The 17,402-nt window shown below is 41.3% G+C and overlaps 1 long non-coding RNA gene across 2 annotated transcripts in view; it reads left to right on the forward strand.

Annotated features, from left to right (window-relative positions):
- The window catches only part of LOC103729134, a 360,622-nt gene that overhangs the window by 118,965 nt on the left and 224,255 nt on the right, over positions 1 to 17,402 (forward strand). The gene's annotated exons all lie outside the window — the stretch shown is intronic.

Raw genomic sequence — 17,402 nt, forward strand, 5'->3', positions numbered from 1 at the left:
AATGTATTTGAATACCCTTGGATTTTGGTGCCCATTCTTGGTGCTGGAACTAACTCCCTTATAATACTGAGGGAAGACTGCACTTTTCTTCCTTTTAAAAGCAAAGTAATTATCTAAGCATAGCGTCATAGGAGAGAAGCTAAATAATATATTTTGTATTGGGTACAAAATAAAACAAGTGCACTTACCCCTTTCTTTCATTCTGTGACCCATAAACATGTGAAAGAAGCAACATTAATTTCCTATAGAAAATAATGGAAGGATAAAATGTTCTGATCATTGGTACCCCCCCCCCCGAAAGAATGCATGACCTACCTACTATGAGTCCTTAACCAGTATTATGGTCATTTCATAGATAATTCTCCAGAAACCTTAAAAGCAAAATGGCCATGAGAGTGATGCAGTACCAAGCTGCAAGAATTACTGGCCTATTACCTCCAGATCAGTCCCTGCAGGGTTATTGTTAATGCTTGCCTTGGGGCGAAGAGTCAGTAAAATTCCGTGTTCATGGTACTTTATATACTTGTATGCTGGCAGAAGGAAGGCCAAAGGAAGCAGTTTATTACTTCCTTTGTGCTTTATTATATAGCACATAATAAGGTTCATTAGTAATAGCTGCCAGTTCTCACACTGCCAGGGCAAGTGTTCATGTGGATGGGAGCATCACACAGTAGTTAGTAGACTAGAGTTTTGTATCAGAAAGATTAAAGTCAGATCTTAGCTTTGCCATTTTGCCTTTGAACAAATTGTCTAAACTCCCTAAACCTCACCTTCCTCAGCAGATCAATATGTAGCTTTCATGGACTCAGTGAGTTAATGCGTATAGACTCAAAAGCCAGACCTGCTATATCACAAGTAGTTAGCAAAGGGAGGCTGATGTAAGTACAGTATCATAAATGCATTATAATAATCCATAGCAGACAACAGCAGTCTGACACTATGCCAAGATGTCCAATGTCACTGAAACACTATAAAACAGTCCTTAAATTTATGATGATTGATTCTTAATGTGGTCTAGAGGAAACACTGTAAGGCCATATTTCACTGATTCTAAAATATATATTTTCAACATTTAAATGAGAGATATTAGTTGGGTCTAGTGGTACAGGTCTGTAATTCCAGCTTTTTAGGAGGCTGAGGCAAGAGGATGAAGATTGCCTGGGCTATAGGGTGAATTCAAGACCAGCCTGGGCAACTTAGTGAGACCCTATCACAACATACAAAGCAGAATGAAGGCTGAGGTATAGCTCAGCAGTAGAGTATTTTCCAATACTGAAAAAAAAATAAGTATAATATTATAAATCAAATGATACACTTTGAGGTTTCCTACAATAACTATCAAAACTTAGAGAAAGAAGGACAAAGTTGAAGAAAACTTTAGCCATAATAGTGGGTCATTCTTCTAAGAAATACTCTATCATCAATGTTCCTGTTGACATGGAGAATGAAATTGTGAAAAAGTATAGACCTTAGTGACTCTCATCAGAAAAATGATATGGAAGAGCCAAACATATGCTTTCCTTTTTATGTGCATAGTAGTAATACTATATATCTACATGCCTATGTATATGTAAACAAGGACCATTTATTAAATACATCACTTTTGATCAGTGTGAAATAAAAATTGCACTGATAAAGGGTGTTATTATTAGCCTTTACCTGTTGAATTGGTACATAAATAATGGGGCATTTTACCACTAATAACAGATTAGCTTTGCTGAAGGATGACAAGTCAGCAAGCATGGACAATGGCAAAATTTGCAGAGGTTCCCAAATGTAAGCCGATTAGAATGGACATACCTAGGTTCAAGCCTTACTCTTGCATTCTCATTTGTGTTAATGTCAGGCAAATGACCAATTATTCATACTTCTATAAAAGGATGATTTTATTTCAGGGTTTGGATAACTGAAACAACACAAGTGGAATGTTTAACATCACATTGTGCAAATATTTCAAGATTGCAATAATGAATATTATTTATTATGATGATAGTGTTTCACTATTTCCTTTACATAAAACTACTTCTATGTATCTTTTACAGCATGTAATGGAAATCAGTTTATTATATCTATTAAGCATCCATTTAAAACAAGTTTGTATAAAATATATTAACTAAGGCATAAGTCAAGCCTTCATATTTTTGTTTACAACAAATACAAAAGAAACAATAGTCATTATATTTGACAATGGTCTGATTTAAAATTTAATGTAAGTGCCCCATTACAGATTTTAAACTGAGCCAGGTGTGGCGGTACATGCCTTTAATCCCAGTGCTTGGGAAGCAGAGACGGGCAAATCTCTGTGAGTTCCAGGTCAGCCTGATTTCCATAATGAGTTACAGGCCAGCCAAGGCTACATACTGAGACCCTGTTTTGAAAAATTAAGCTGGGGCACTACAAAGACAAAAGGGCATCTTCAAGCACAACCCAGTAAGCAGCAGATTATCAGTCACAGAAGCAAGGTCATAAGTACTAACGACCATAGAAAACACCACTGTCAGCAAATGAGTTTCAAATATAAGCCTTAAAAGCAGATGTCCCATTCCTAAGAGTTACAATGAATGGTCTTATATTCATGGAGGTGAGAAAGAATGTTTAAGGGCTAACATCAGCAGTATTATTCCATTTCTTAGCAGTTAACGATATGGTCATTTATTCTACATACCCATGTCTTCCTTTTGTAAATCTACTATAGGGTTTTCCTTTGGGATTATCAAATGTTTATACAGAACATCTTATAGTTCAAACAGGTGCTTTAAGCTTTTATCAATTTACTTTTGATTGTAACGAAACTACTCCACAGTTTTATTCACTGCTGTGACTTTCTGAAGATCTTCCCGTATTGATTCTCAAACTCAGGAAAGGAAAAGAAAAGTAATCAGAGTTCTCGGTACTGACTTTTTAGAATGCCATGTAAACACATAATGCAGAGCTAGATATGAATAATGATACAAGCCAAATGGAATCAGAGAAAAACAAAAGTGAAACAATACCAATGAATATAAACTGAATGGAACTGATAAATGGAGATGCCCAGGTTACTCTGCTTAAACCCAGTAGCTGCTGGCCCCATGTATGTAGTAATAACTGAACAAAGTAAGTACAGCTTGTCCGAAACCCCGTTAGACCCCTTTTCCTCTTACTTTTCTCTAAACTACTGGGAAAAAGTGTATCCAAACTTAGAATGCCTCTATGAAGTCTACTTCTATTCTATGTGTGCTAGTCTATAATAAACTATTATTAGAATAAATAATAAAATAAATTATTAGAGTAAATAATTCTAATGCACTTATAATCCCAAATGTGAATGACACATTATTTGATATCTTTTGCTTTATAAGAAACAGCACAAAACCCAGTGCTTAACACAACAACCATCATTTGTTTTCCCCTTGAGTTTCTTTGGGTCAAGAATCTAGAGAAGGGCTTGAGGTCTGGCACGAGGTCATATTCAGATGGTAGGTGACGCTTCAGTTACCGCTTTTTCATCCACGTATCTGGTGGCTATGAAGATGTGGACAGTGGGGCTCTTCTAGAAAAGTCCAAGCAGTCTCTGCATCTGACCTGTTCACAGTGATGGCCTCAGGAGAGATGGATTTTTATATGAGCTCACAGCTCTCCCGTGCATGGCCCATGAGAAAACCAGGTGGAAGTCATGTCACCCTTTCTAATCTAGTCTTAGTAGTCAAAACAAGGTGACTTTTGCCACATTCTGTTCATTAGAAAAAAGACCGTTGAGTTTTGCCTACTTTCAAGGAAAGGGAGGGAGATTAGGCTTTACCTTCTGAGGTGAAAAGCATAAGAGAATTTGAAATCTATTTTTAAAATCTCAGTAACATTTCAAAATTAAGCGGTCATGCTGAATTTTAGAAGGTCTTTGTGTTGTGTATGATTTATTATAGACTATGTCATTTTATAGACACGATACCATACTGTAAGAAGAAGTAAGCCGGCCCCCACTCCTGTGTGGTCCCCACTTTGAGAAAAAAAAATTAGTGATGTATCTGTCACAAGCACTAGCTCTTGTAATGTGGAACAGCAGCACAGGTGAGAATGTGCCCAAAGAAACAAGAGCATGAGACAGGCTGGAAAGAGTGTTTTGTGATTGGGGGAAGTGGAAATGTTTGGTGTGTGTGATGACTTTGTGTCTGAAATGCTCTTCCTACATAGTCTAATGCAGGTTAACAGCATACCTCCATAAGTACCTAAGACTTAATGTCAAATGTGATGATGCTTTCTATTGATGCAATAGTGGCACCTTTATCTGGGGGGTAATGAACAGCTATCTAATTGAACTTTATGCCTGCTCAATGAGAGAGAACTCATGTGCGATACTATAAACATAGCCAAATATACATGGATGGAGACGTTATAGATCCTAGAGAAAACCTATGTCTGCCACATCCTTAGCCAAATGTAATTTCTTATGGTTGCTAAACATGTATCCTTGTATTTACAGACAAGTATACCTCTCACCACTCATCAGAGAAGCTTCTCTTTGCAACAGACAGAGACTATTACGGAGCTCCATAACTGGTCAAACACAGAGAATAAATGTCTGTGAGATGCTCAGCTGTAAGTGAAACATCTACAATGCAATCTACACCTAAGGCTCAGGGAACGTAGCAGAATAGGGGGCAGAGAAAACATTAATTTTTCTCTGAGTTCTCACCGATACAACTTCCTCATGCAGCAGATAGTGACTAAAACAGAAAGTCACGATTGGTCAAAATGTAGAGAATAAGGGACTGAAGACTGTGTGTCCCTGGATAGGACTCCTGTATTAAACCTCTGCCACCTGGGACTCATGGAACATTGAGAAAGAGGGATTGGAAAGACTTAAGAGTCAGGAGTGATGGATGACTACAAAGTAACAGAGTTTTCCAGGCCTCTGGGAAGTTGTTCATATGAGCTCACAGCAATGGTGACAGCATGCATACGACCCATGCAAATGAAAATCAGACAAAACCCAGCATAGAAGTGGGGAAACTGGCAAGAAGCCCTGACCTCAGCTCAAGAAGCCCTGACCTCAGCTGAGAAACTATTGAAAATTGATCATTTCTAGGTGAGGGAGTTGGTCTTCTTTAAGGGAATAATGCTAGATAGGCTCCAGTGAATAGACTCACACTGAAGGACATTTGCGGACACGAACTTGATTAGATAGACCCTAATATATATGACGGAATGTATGAAATCCAAAGGTGGGGTCTTTGAAGGAGGTGCAGATAGGGGAGGAGGTCAAAATATGATGAATAAATGCACAAAATTCAGTAAAAATTTTAAAGATGATGATGTTTATTCATCACTTAATGAATACTCATTATGAGGTTATCAACTCTGCCAGGTCTTGGGGGTCTGCCTGTATGTAATGCAGTCTCAGATCTCATAGACTTTTTGGGTCTAGTCAGGGAAACAAGCAGCAACCAAATGATTCAAAATGCAATAAAAACTAGCAGAGGGAAACCCTAAGGTGCTGTGAGAATGCTAACAGTCTGGAAAAGGAGCTGAAGTCAGGAGTGAATGAACAAGAAAGAGACACCAAATAAAGGTGGGCTGTGGAGTCTGGGGTTTTTCCTTTCCCTTCTTTCAAACACCGCATGGTACCTCTTCCTTCAAACAGTGTAGAAGAGAGTTGTTGCTACATGGAAATGGATTTCTGACCCACAAAAGAATGCTCTTGATGGGTAGAATATGCATGTTTATATTGGATCACATTTGAAATTAGTTCAGCTATAAATCTGGTAAAATGCTCTTCCCTCTGAATGGAGAAGGACGCATGCCACACTGGCCAAGGTCAGTCCTCTGCAAACCATCATCTCAGAGGGTAGCTATTGGGAGAAAAATGATTTGCACAGCTACTAGCAGTGTATGGAAGTGGAGGGTGTCAGGCTGGAGCTTCTGTGCATGAAGTCCTCTCATCCATCAGCCATTCCTTTCTCCACCTCTGTAGCTGAGGCCCCATGGGTTCTTTTTGGTATTTAGCCACCTACAGAACTAATATGTGCTTCTTCCCCTCAAGAACCCCAAAAGGAGCCTCATTCTCAGTGTTGCTGTGGCTGGAGAGCTTTGCTTTCCATACTGCCCACTTGCCATGCTAGGTCCCATAATGAGTAGCATGGACATGCCACTCCACAAAGGAAAAGGGAAGACCTATCTCACCCCCGCCCCTGACACCTGCAGCCAATCAGTTGGCCTAAAGTCTTCCTCTATGCCTCTTCTTGGAAGAGGATGAAAAGGGTTTCATAGAACCCTTGAATCCTGAGTGCTGGATTGATCTTCCACCCACCTGGCTGCATGCTGTCTTGGGAGCAGTCTACTTTTGACCTTGGGCTAATCAAATTAATGACTGAGATAGGACCTAAAATTCACTGGATATTCCTATTATTTGTGCTGGGTGTCATATAAATTAAGGATTCACATTAAAACTTAGATGAGAGTTCAGAAACTTGACTCACCAGAGTGGATACTGGCCCCTGAGATGGAGAAGGGTCCTTGGCCCCCTAAAAGACACACTTACTCTTCAATTTCTGAATGGTGGGGAGACCCATGGAATCTGAGGGGAGTGTGAGGTACTCTCAGGACAGTGTAGTTTGCTAAATCATCTAGAAGCAGTTTAGAACTTTAATACCTGTTGTATCTGTAATGATGGACCTGTACACAACTGGGTACGCTGAGGAAGAAACATATACCCAAAACTAAGAGTGTGTGAGCTGGTAAAGATGTCTAAAGCCCGGTTCTTTAACTTGATGGAAATCACTTCTCTCCCTTCACCTCAGTCTTCCCATTATGCTAGATGATGTTGAGGCTAGCTTCTAGCTGCAACTTCAGTTTTCACATTTTTTGAAGTCAGTGATCTATAATTCTTTCACAGAGGTATGCCAAAGTAAGGGAAAACTCCCTTTCCTTTGTGCTTGGTTTTGAGTCAGAGTATGCTCAGGTTTCTGGGAAAGGGTTTCTCACTGTTAACTTCTATGTCAAGTAGGACTTTCTCTTTTTCTCAGGGGTCTGAAATACTTGGTTTTCCTAATCAAAGTTTGTTGTTTGTAATGCTCGCATGCAGGTTATACTTCAGCTGTCTCCTGGTCCTCACTAAGCACAATGACCCCATTGTGGACCCAGGCATTCTCCAACAGGTTGATTCCTCACGGGGTTTTACTGTGGCTAAAAGCAGAAGCTAGGTCCTCACGGCAGGCAGCAGTTAGTTCACAGGCCTCCAATCCAAGATTTTGTGAGAGGCAGTTGGGAGGCTTCACAGCCTCACAGGACAGCTTTACACTAGTGTCCTCTAGTTTATTTTCTGAAATCTGTAGACTTCTCAGATTCTTTTTTTTTCAAAGAATATTTTATTCATTTCCTATGTTCAAAAATAGCTTTGAGATTGCTTATAAGCAATCTCACCTATACAAAAGTATAGGTGAAGGTTATACTTCAGCTGTCTCCTGGTCCTCACTAAGCACAATGACCCCATTGTGGACCCAGGCATTCTCCAACAGGTTGATTCCTCACAGGGTTTTACTGTGGCTAAAAGCAGAAGCTAGGTCCTCACGGCAGGCAGCAGTTAGTTCACAGGCCTCCAATCCAAGATTTTGTGAGAGGCAGTTGGGAGGCTTCACAGCCTCACAGGACAGCTTTACACTAGTGTCCTCTAGTTTATTTTCTGAAATCTGTAGACTTTTCAGATTCCTGATGTCGAGAACTACAGCCAGGTCTTGATAACCACTTGGTGATGATGATGGTCACCAACCATAGCTACCACTGGGGCATGTGGGTGGCCAGGCCAGCACAGTGCCACCATCTGGGCTCTCCCCATTATTTTTCTTTTACTTGCCAAGCCCTGAGTTCAGAATTTTGAAATCAGTATGGAAGCACCTATGGTCAGGTAAATATTCATCTTGTGAAATATGGTTCCTCATATGACCCATCATATGCATTCAGTGTCTTGGAAGCCTGAAAGCCCCAAAGCCCAAGTCTGGCTGTCCAGGGCACACCTCATTCTGGCCATCTTTTTTCCTCTAATTTTCACAATTCTTAAGCTAATAACAAAGAACAGTTTCAGTCTTTGACACCATAAAAGCAATATTATGTTGTGGTTGGAAGTCTGAAGGTACTTGTTCTGAAACCTGCTCAGTGATTCGGGATAGATTCTCTAAGCTCTCTAGGCTTATTCTTTGTACTGTATGTAACATGTGGATTATAGCAAGACCTATCACAATAGGTTGTGAAGGAACATAAAAGAGAAGATCCAGGAGAGCAATCATCACTCTGTGTGCTACATCAGTGCTCAGTAGATGCTACTTCATATAAGATTCAGTCATGAAAGTGCAGTAAAGGGCATGTTTCTCCTTTCAATTCATCCATACGCTGAGGTTCTTTCCAAAGCAAGCTAACTGTCGAGCTCCACTCCTAGGCTGAAACGGAGCATGGAGGGTGAGAAGGTGCGCTGGCAGCAGGCCACGGTCTTCACGACGTGAGTCAGGCACTGCCCAGAGGCCTGTCCCCGATGTCTCAGTCTGTTCAGTAGGACTCTGCCATGTGCCAAATTCTTCTAAGCCACAAGAAATTTTAAGTTCTTGGTGCAGGAAAATCTTCAACGAAGGTTTGTGCCTTTTGTTGGACTTCTGTAGTGGTGTTCGCAGCACTGGGTTTCAGATGTTCTTTGTCCATCTGGAGGTGGGACTGGGCCAAGGAAAGGAGATGGCCAGTTTTCCTATCGAAGCCTCACCAGAAAGACATAACTGTATGAAACAACAGTGGAGAGTCAACTTCAGTATGAGGGGGAAAACTGAATACACCTATTGTAGTAGGTGACTGAGGCTCTGGGAATTCAGCAGCTTTTCCCAGGGAAGGACTTGGGGAACATGTTGACGTTAGACTTGGCTGGCTCATATTGTTCAAATATCGTCACCAGGATTTGTGACATTTCAGTTTCCAGCTCACCTTCCTTTTGTTTTCTTGTTTGGTTCCCAAGAATTTTTTTTTCCTGCAATGGTAGCTAAGTCCACTTGCAATTTTACTGTGTGTGTGGTGAGTGCATATGTGCTCACATGTATGTTTGTGGGGACCCAAGGATGATACCAGAAGTCATCCCTTTCTACCTTATTCATTGAAGCAGAGTGTCTGAGTTGTACCTGGAGCTTGCTATCAGCTAGTCTGGCTAGCCAGATTGCCCCTGGGATCCTGTCTCTGCTTCCCAAGCAATGAATTACAGGAGGGCTGCCACACCTCCTGGCATTTAAACGAGCGCTAGTGTTCTGAACTCTAACTCTCACACTTGCCCAGCAAGCACTCTACCCATTGAACCATCTCCCAGCCCTCCTATTTACATTTACCAGGTCATTAGTCCTAGCAGAAAAGAATACAAACCATCCATGGACTTTCCAGGGTTATCCTTGGGTCCAGCATGAACTGTGTTCTCTGAATCTCACTGAGGAAATGGAAACAGCGCTCTGATTGGCTGGCCATAGACCATCCTCTTAGGTCAAATAGGAGTATAAAATTCAAACTTTACAATCTAAGAAGAGGGAAAAGGTTGGTGGCTTCAAAGTGAAATTGGAGCATTGTTCCGAAAAGAAGGCAGTCAAAATCAGTGCCAACAGATCCCATTCCAAGGGCTCAGAAAGGACATTAACACACATGTGCCTATCAAATTGTGAAGTAGGAAATGTTAGTGTGGTAGCTGGGCAAATCTGATGGCAATACTGATGAGTCATGTTTCTGCTGCTTTTCTTACAGCCCAAACCTCAAGTTTTGTTCATCTGCTAAGCCTCTTGGTGAGCCTCCTGTACTGTGCCTGGTGTTAGGCTACAAGCAGCCAGGCCTGCAGGACACTCTGAGCCTGAAGTCTGCCTAGAAGCTGAAGCACTTCACAACTCGGTTTTATTTCTCTCCAGTTAGGATTTTCATTTTTATCTTTCTCTTTGAGTGAGGCTGGCTTTGAGTCCCAAGAGCCTGGTCTCCAAGTTCTTCTGATTATAAGGCATGATATGAAATGGATGCACCATCTGAGATGCAGGTAAGAAATCTGAAGCAAATGACCTCATATAACCCTCAGCAGCCTCTGTCCTGGGTTCCTGCCTCCTCAACAGGTGTAAAGACAAAAGGCCCATTGTCCTTAGAAGCCTATAGGATAAGTGGAGAGAACGTGTCCTTGCTGGTTAATCTGCCGTGATAAAGAGTATTGTTTTATCTCCTGCCATCGCTAGGGTTTCAGGAGGTGAATTCTACTGGAGGACAAAGTCCGCTTTGTCTTTCCGACCCACTGAGACAGTTAAATTGACCTTTCTGTGCTTGTCACAACCCAAGTGCCAAGGTGTTTTTATGCATTAAGAACATTCTCCTGTTCTCCCACAAGGGGACTGTCATCTACAGAGATGCTGTGGTGCTGGGAAGCAGTGTGCTTCTCTTCAGTTTCATTTTTGATCTTTAAAATTAAGAATGTAATCTGTTGAGTAGTTTTAGGTTTACAGAAATTGAAGGGAGAGTACAGAGCTCCCTTCTGTTTCCTGATACTTCTCTCTAGTTTTCACTAGTGTCATCAGTTTTACATTTATGGCACATTTGTTAAACATGTGAAGTAGCACTGATACTTTATTATATCATGCTAATTATGTTATATCATAGGTGTACTCTGCATCGGACCTGTTATGGGTTTGCCAGTGTGATGCCATGTACTTACCACTGCAGTGTGATATAGAATTTCACTGTCCTAAAGAGCTTTTGAGTTCTACCCGCTCCTTCTTCCCTCCCTCCTTCCCATCCACCCCAGGCAAGTGCTGATGTTTTCACCGTCTAGTTTTCCCATGTTCCAAAATGTCACAGAGCTAGGATTACCCATACAGACCTACCTTTTTTACTTAGCAGGTTTCTTTCCTGCTTCTACGGTTTGTTAGCGTGATTCTTTTTATTTCTTGATTGTTTCTTGAGGTGCTGAGGCTTAAACAGAGGGGTTTGCACATACTGGGCAAGTGCTGTACCACTGAACTATACTGAGTGCCTATTGCTCAATAGCTTCTACTTTACTTTAAAAGGTTTTCCTGTAGCATTCTTGTGCCTATCTCCTATTTTTCACTATTCCCTAATTATGAGACAACCTAAGCTTTAGAGAGTGCCTCACTGTATGTGTTAGTTCAAAGAACTAAAAGACACAATAGAATAACTTTTTGTAAGGTAGAAAAATAAAGAACAAATTATCTCAATCATAGCCCAACTAGATTAAGTCAGACTTAATTGTACCTAGAATTGTACCTAGGCAATTGTACCTAGAAGAATTTATAGTCATACAATTAGTGTTTTCTTGAATTAAATCATCTCCTGATTTTCTTTCCCAGTAACATTGGATGTCCCAGTTACCTGGTTTTAGTAATAACATCCACAAATTCATTTTTAACACACAGTTCAAACACTTTTGTATTTACATTTCCAGATAATTGTACCTAGAATTGTACCTAGGCAATTGTACCTAGAAGAATTTATAGTCATACAATTAGTGTTTTCTTGAATTAAATCATCTCCTGATTTTCTTTCCCAGTAACATTGGATGTCCCAGTTACCTGGTTTTAGTAATAACATCCACAAATTCATTTTTAACACACAGTTCAAACACTTTTGTATTTACATTTCCAGAACAGAATCACCTACTCAGTCTGGGGAAAGAATAGTACTATAGTACTATAGGGATGCTCCCACTCAGTCATCCTGGTGTGGAGGTCGAGACAGCAGCTCACTGTTGAGGGTACAGGTTATAGGGTGCCAAAGAGAGAGCCAAATGTCCTTGTCATGTCATTGAGAGAGAAGTGTTCGGTTTTTTGTTGTTTTTTTTTAAAGTGTATGAGTATGTTGCGTACATGTGTGTAAGTGCACCCATGTTGTGCAATGCCCGTGGAGGTCAGAAAAGGGTGCTGGATCCCCTGGAATTGGAGTTAGGACAGTTGTTAGCTGCTATGTGGGTGCTGGGAATTGAACCCAGGTTCTCTGCAAGAGCAGCAGTGCTCTTAATTGCTGAGCCAATTCTCTAGCCCCCGAGAGAGGCGTATTCTTAAGTATGTCATTTTTCCACCTGAGATTCAGTGGACTGTTCCATAAACCACAGTTAAAGATAGTTTCCACCTTGTAAGACTGTTCTGGAGATCAAAGTTAAAAAAAAAAAAGAAAGGCCATGGATGGCATTAACTACAGTCACAAAAACAACAAAAACTCCCTGCAAACAGCACTGTCATGCAGGAAAGACTGAGTCCATTTAGATTCTCATTGAATGAATCCCCACTATTCACAGGGTACAGGTAGGGTTAGTCCCATCATAGTTGTGCTCCTAGAGGGCATAGCCATGCCCGTCTGAGAAGCCAGCTTCATTGTAGTGAAGGAAAATGGAGAGATTAGGTGCCATGTGCAGTGTTACAGAACCAAAAACATTACTTCTATTTTTTGGCTCTACTACCAAAAAAATAAGATGCTAATAATTTGTGATCTTTATTATGCCCCCCCCCATAATCCCATTTCCTGAGTAAATGCCTATATTGGAAAGGTCATTAGCAGACAGAATGGTTCCTAAATTCCTACATGTGTGTGTGTATTTGTGTGTGTGTGTTATGTGTATGCATGTGTGTATACATAAATGTGTGTGTGTGGAGGTCAAAAGTTGACTATTTTGGGTGTCTTCCCCCTCCTTATTTTTTGAGTCAGGGTCTCTCATTTAACCTGGAGCTCACCATTTTGGCTAGAATGGCTGGCTGATCAGCCCTAGCAATTCTCCTGTCTCCCCAAGGCTGGAGTGACATGTGCACACCACCTCACACAGCTTTTTTTTTTCCTTCGGTCTTTTTGAGACAGGGTCTCCCTGTAGCCCCAGTGTTTAACCTGGAGCTCACCATTTTGGCTAGAATGGCTGGCTGGTCAGCCCTAGCAATTCTCCTGTCTCCCCAAGGCTGAAGTGACATGTGCACACCACCTCACACAGCTTTTTTTTTTTCCTTTGGTCTTTTTGAGACAGGGTCTCCCTGTAGCCCCAGCTCTCCTGGAACTCACTATGTAGACCAGGACACATGGCCTTGAATTCACAGAGATCTGCCTGCCTCTGCCTCCTGAGTGCTTTTTTAATGGATTTGGGGGTCCAAATCCAGTTCCTCATGCGTACATTGCAAGGACTTTACTGACTGAGCTATCCTCCCAGCCCTTCGAGATTTTGTATTTGTTTTCTGTTTTCTTTTTGAGACAGGGTCGCCCTGTAGCCCCAGCTGTACCTATCTGTGTGTGTGTGTGTGTGTGTGTGTGTGTGTGTGTGTGTGTGTGATGATCTCCAGTTTTAATCAACGCTTTCTGAAGTGCGCTGAAGGATACAGACGCCCTCTCTGTCTCACCGTCTTTTCATTCATAGCATCATCTAAGAAGCCGAAATCTTACATGGCACCAGGTGCTCTCAACATCACTTTTAAATCACAGTTTTGGTTCTTACATACTTTAATTTTGCAGAAGCCTCCCTTGCCAAAGGCAGGTTAAATAAACTTAGTCCCAGCCTCTCTCCCTTACATCTTCGTGTTTCTAGCAAAAATACAGATGAAAATTCAAGAAAGCATGCTTGAGGAGACATGGGAAGGGCTTAGGAAGATGAGAACAGAAGAGTGTGATATTGGGGTAGATATTCCCAAAAGTGATACGAAGCAGGCTCTGGACAATGACTTGAAAAGAAACCTAGAGATACCAGCAGCAGATGGCCAACCACTAAGGTTACAAGCGGATTCAGCTCTATAAAACAAAAGCAATGACGAGTAAGGTACATGAACATTAACACGACAGAGTATCTGTGCAGTCATCAGAAAAGAGATGAGCTCAGTGGTCAATGATTGTAGATTGGTAAATGAGGGTGGATTTAAACCAACTTTTGCTTTTACCTGTTCATTTGAAAAAAAAAAATCTAGCCCTCAACCTCTTCACATGCTCAGCATTTTCGAAGATTTGATTCGATAAAATACCTACAGGAGCTTAATGTTTGGTTAGGTAGATTTTTATGAAATGTTCACTTTTCTTCAATTGTTAAGGATTGTGAATCAAGGGACCCATAGCATGCAGCACCATCCCAACATTATCACCTAAAATCTCTTACTCCAGAGCAGCCTGTGATGCTAGAGTTCTGCCAGAAACAACATGGGCGAAGCTGTCTTAAATAAAATCTGAAACTGCATGTTGACTCTGAAACTGCATGTTAAAGTGAGGCATTTTGAAGCATTGATTCTGGTTCTTTCTCTAGGACTTTGGGCGCCTGGGTCAGAAGTGCTTAATGCTGTCTTCCTTTCTATTGAGATTGGGATTCCCTTTACATAAGTCCTATTTACAACAGCCTTCCTGGGACCCAAATAAAACAAGGCTCACCCACCCGCTGGCTTGCAAGCTCTGCAAAGGAAAGTCTTCTCTTGTGACGTGTATCCTGGCAGCACGCCACTGCCTGTCCTCCCCTGCTGCAGCGTCAGAATCCCCCTTGTATTCCATAAAACAGAGCCTATCCCCAAGCCCTTGGGGAGGTACTATGAGCCTGGAAGAAACATTCAGGCTCTCTCTTGAGATGAGTAAAGTGCATGGAAGGTTATGGGTATTTTATGATCTGTTATAGATGGATAATTCAAGGTGCAGGCTCACAGCTTGAGTTTTTCTTAAAGCAAGAAAGCTTAGCAGTGAAACTCATTTTCCACAACTCCCAAAGTGATTTTGCAATAAATCTGTGAACTTAATCAGCTTCCTCTGTTGAGGCAATCTCCCCTAATTGGGTTCTTCTGTGAGATAATAGATACAATGACAAAAATACTTCATCTCTGGAAAGAAAAGCCTGGGCCTCATCAATAATGCTAGTAATAAAGTTCCCATTCCCCCAAAAGAAAAGGAGCCAGGATTGAGCTGTATTAGGTAGTGTGTGTCTTCTAGGGGGCTATTGTCCCACTCCTCCTTTCTGGTCAACCATAGGACAATGCAAATCCCTGAAAGAAAACTGAGTGTCTCTGGGACCATGGTGATCAAGTAACTAAGGGGACTATCAAGTAGATTTCTAGAAGTTTCCCACAAGACTCCAGCAGAGTAACAGGAAACCACGTTACAAATGAAAAGATGGAACACTGAGCCCAAATGACTTGATTTCATCTTCTTTCCCTGCCTCTGGGAGCCAATGTCTTATTTTCCCTACTCTTCATGCCAGTAATAGGGGGTTGAGGGGACCCTGCCAGGAATGTTAGCACACCGGTGGTGACTGCCAGCTAGCAAAGTGCCCTGGTGAAAAGGGAAGCAATGCAGCGAGAGCTAGAAGCGTCCCGTTCCTCAATTCTTGAACAAACACGATCTACAGAGCTGCTCGGGTCTGTTGGAGTCAGCTGGCTGGGTGCTGAAAGGGAGTCTGCCATTGGAAGCTGACCTTTCAGAATCTAGATTTTTCCATCCTGGAAAATGAGAGCTAAGCATAGAAATTGAATTAGAAGTGGAAGGAAGAATTTCCCAAGGCTATCGTCTGTCTCAGCTGCATCCACATTGCCTGCCATGGCCTTGTCCTGGTTGATCTCTGCTAGAGCATTCCTGTGCACCCCTCTGGCTGGGTACTGAGGTCAGGAGAACATCTTGTGACAAACATAGGCACTCACCTGTGGTCAGCAGACCCAGGGTCAAAATTGGAAGTGGTATTGTGGAAACACTGTTTCCCTTCAAATTGGACACTCTCCTCGCTCACACAACAAAAGAGCCAGTGTTTCTCAACAGCTCTAGCCTCCGGCCCTCACCCGCTTGTGAATAGGGGCACTGAGGGGGCAGAAACACCATAAAATCTTGGGTTCCCTCTGTTCAGCCTTGAGCTGTGGTTTTCCCATTTCCTCCCACTGGACAGCTTCAGTATGAATTGCTCCCAAAACCAACAGTAAAATTTAACTATTCCTTGCAGGCAAAGAAATCCTCAGGTCTTCCGGGAATTTTCTTTTGGAGCAAGTCTTGCTGACCCTGGCATGCCTCTCACACAGACATACAGGAGCTGTGGGGTTTCCAGAGAGTTCAGTGGTATGGAGCAGAGGCTCTCTACAAAGAGTGGCCCAAAGCTACACCTGAAGAGTTCACTAGAAATGCACATTTTCAGTTCATCAGAAGCCCCAGGACCTGATCCCTCAGTCTGTTGAAAAACCCACAAGTGATTCCAGTTCAACTAAATTGTGAGGATCAGCAATCTAGGCCTAGCATATATTTTGCTAGGATGCTGTAAACTTTAAAAAAAAGTTTTTAATTTATTTTTATTTAATAACCACAAGATTAGAAGAAGCATTTCATTGCAGCTTTAACATGTTCAGTAACAATTTCCAGAGCAAGGATATATCTTTTTCAAAAGTGGCTGTAAATTGTTAGGTTCCCGGTTGAATTAATACAGTTATACAATATCGAACTCAGTATAAACCCTGTAAGACATAAAATTGAATGAGTTTTTAACCTTTAAAGATCGCCATTTCATTTTAAAATATGCTTTCCTACATTTTTAGTGCTACTAACAGTTAGATGTTTGCATATGTGTCTTTAATCTCTTTGTATCTGATTATTACTAGTCACATTCAGTTACACTCTGATCCTTGGTACTTGAGTGTGGATATAAAGTCATCAGGTAGATTTCAGTGGTAATGTTTATCACCTCTACTAATTAACATGAAGTAAATTTTTATGCTTCCTCCTCAAATATAAGTCTTTTCTTTTTAATTTGTTGATTTTTTTTGTTTTATGTCTTACAGGGTTTAAACTGACTTCAGTATTGTATAACTGAATTAATTCAGCTGTGAACCTAAAAATTTACAGCCACTTTTGAAAGAGATGTAACCACTGGAGCTTCTGTCATCCCTGTTACTATCCACTGTCAACGCCCCCAGCCATTCCCCAGTGCTTGTTCATCTGCTGAATCTAGTCAGCCTTTCTAGAGAGCCTTGTTTTAGGAAGATCAGCTGTTCCTCATCTAGCAGCAATCAGTTATCAATATTCCTTTAGGTAAGATTGGGGTCTGCTGTTCATTTTCCTGGTTTTATGCTGAATTTCTGTCATCCCTGTTACTATCCACTGTCAACGCCCCCAGCCATTCCCCAGTGCTTGTTCATCTGCTGAATCTAGTCAGCCTTTCTAGAGAGCCTTGTTTTAGGAAGATCAGCTGTTCCTCATCTAGCAGCAATCAGTTATCAATATTCCTTTAGGTAAGATTGGGGTCTGCTGTTCATTTTCCTGGTTTTATGCTGAATCACTGTTTGTGAGTCTTTTGGGCCACCCTGGCCAATAACTCAAAGGAAGGTATCTCCTGTCTGGCATTGTTTCTTGTTATGTAGCCTTTAGCTATACATAGGGACTCTTAAAAATTATATTGACCTCATTAATCTTTGGTTATACTTTCCTTTTGCATGTTTAAGACCCTACAATTG

This window comes from Nannospalax galili, unplaced genomic scaffold (assembly GCF_000622305.1).
Source record: "Nannospalax galili isolate Female #2095 unplaced genomic scaffold, S.galili_v1.0 scaffold1051, whole genome shotgun sequence".
Lineage (NCBI taxonomy): Eukaryota > Metazoa > Chordata > Mammalia > Rodentia > Spalacidae > Nannospalax > Nannospalax galili.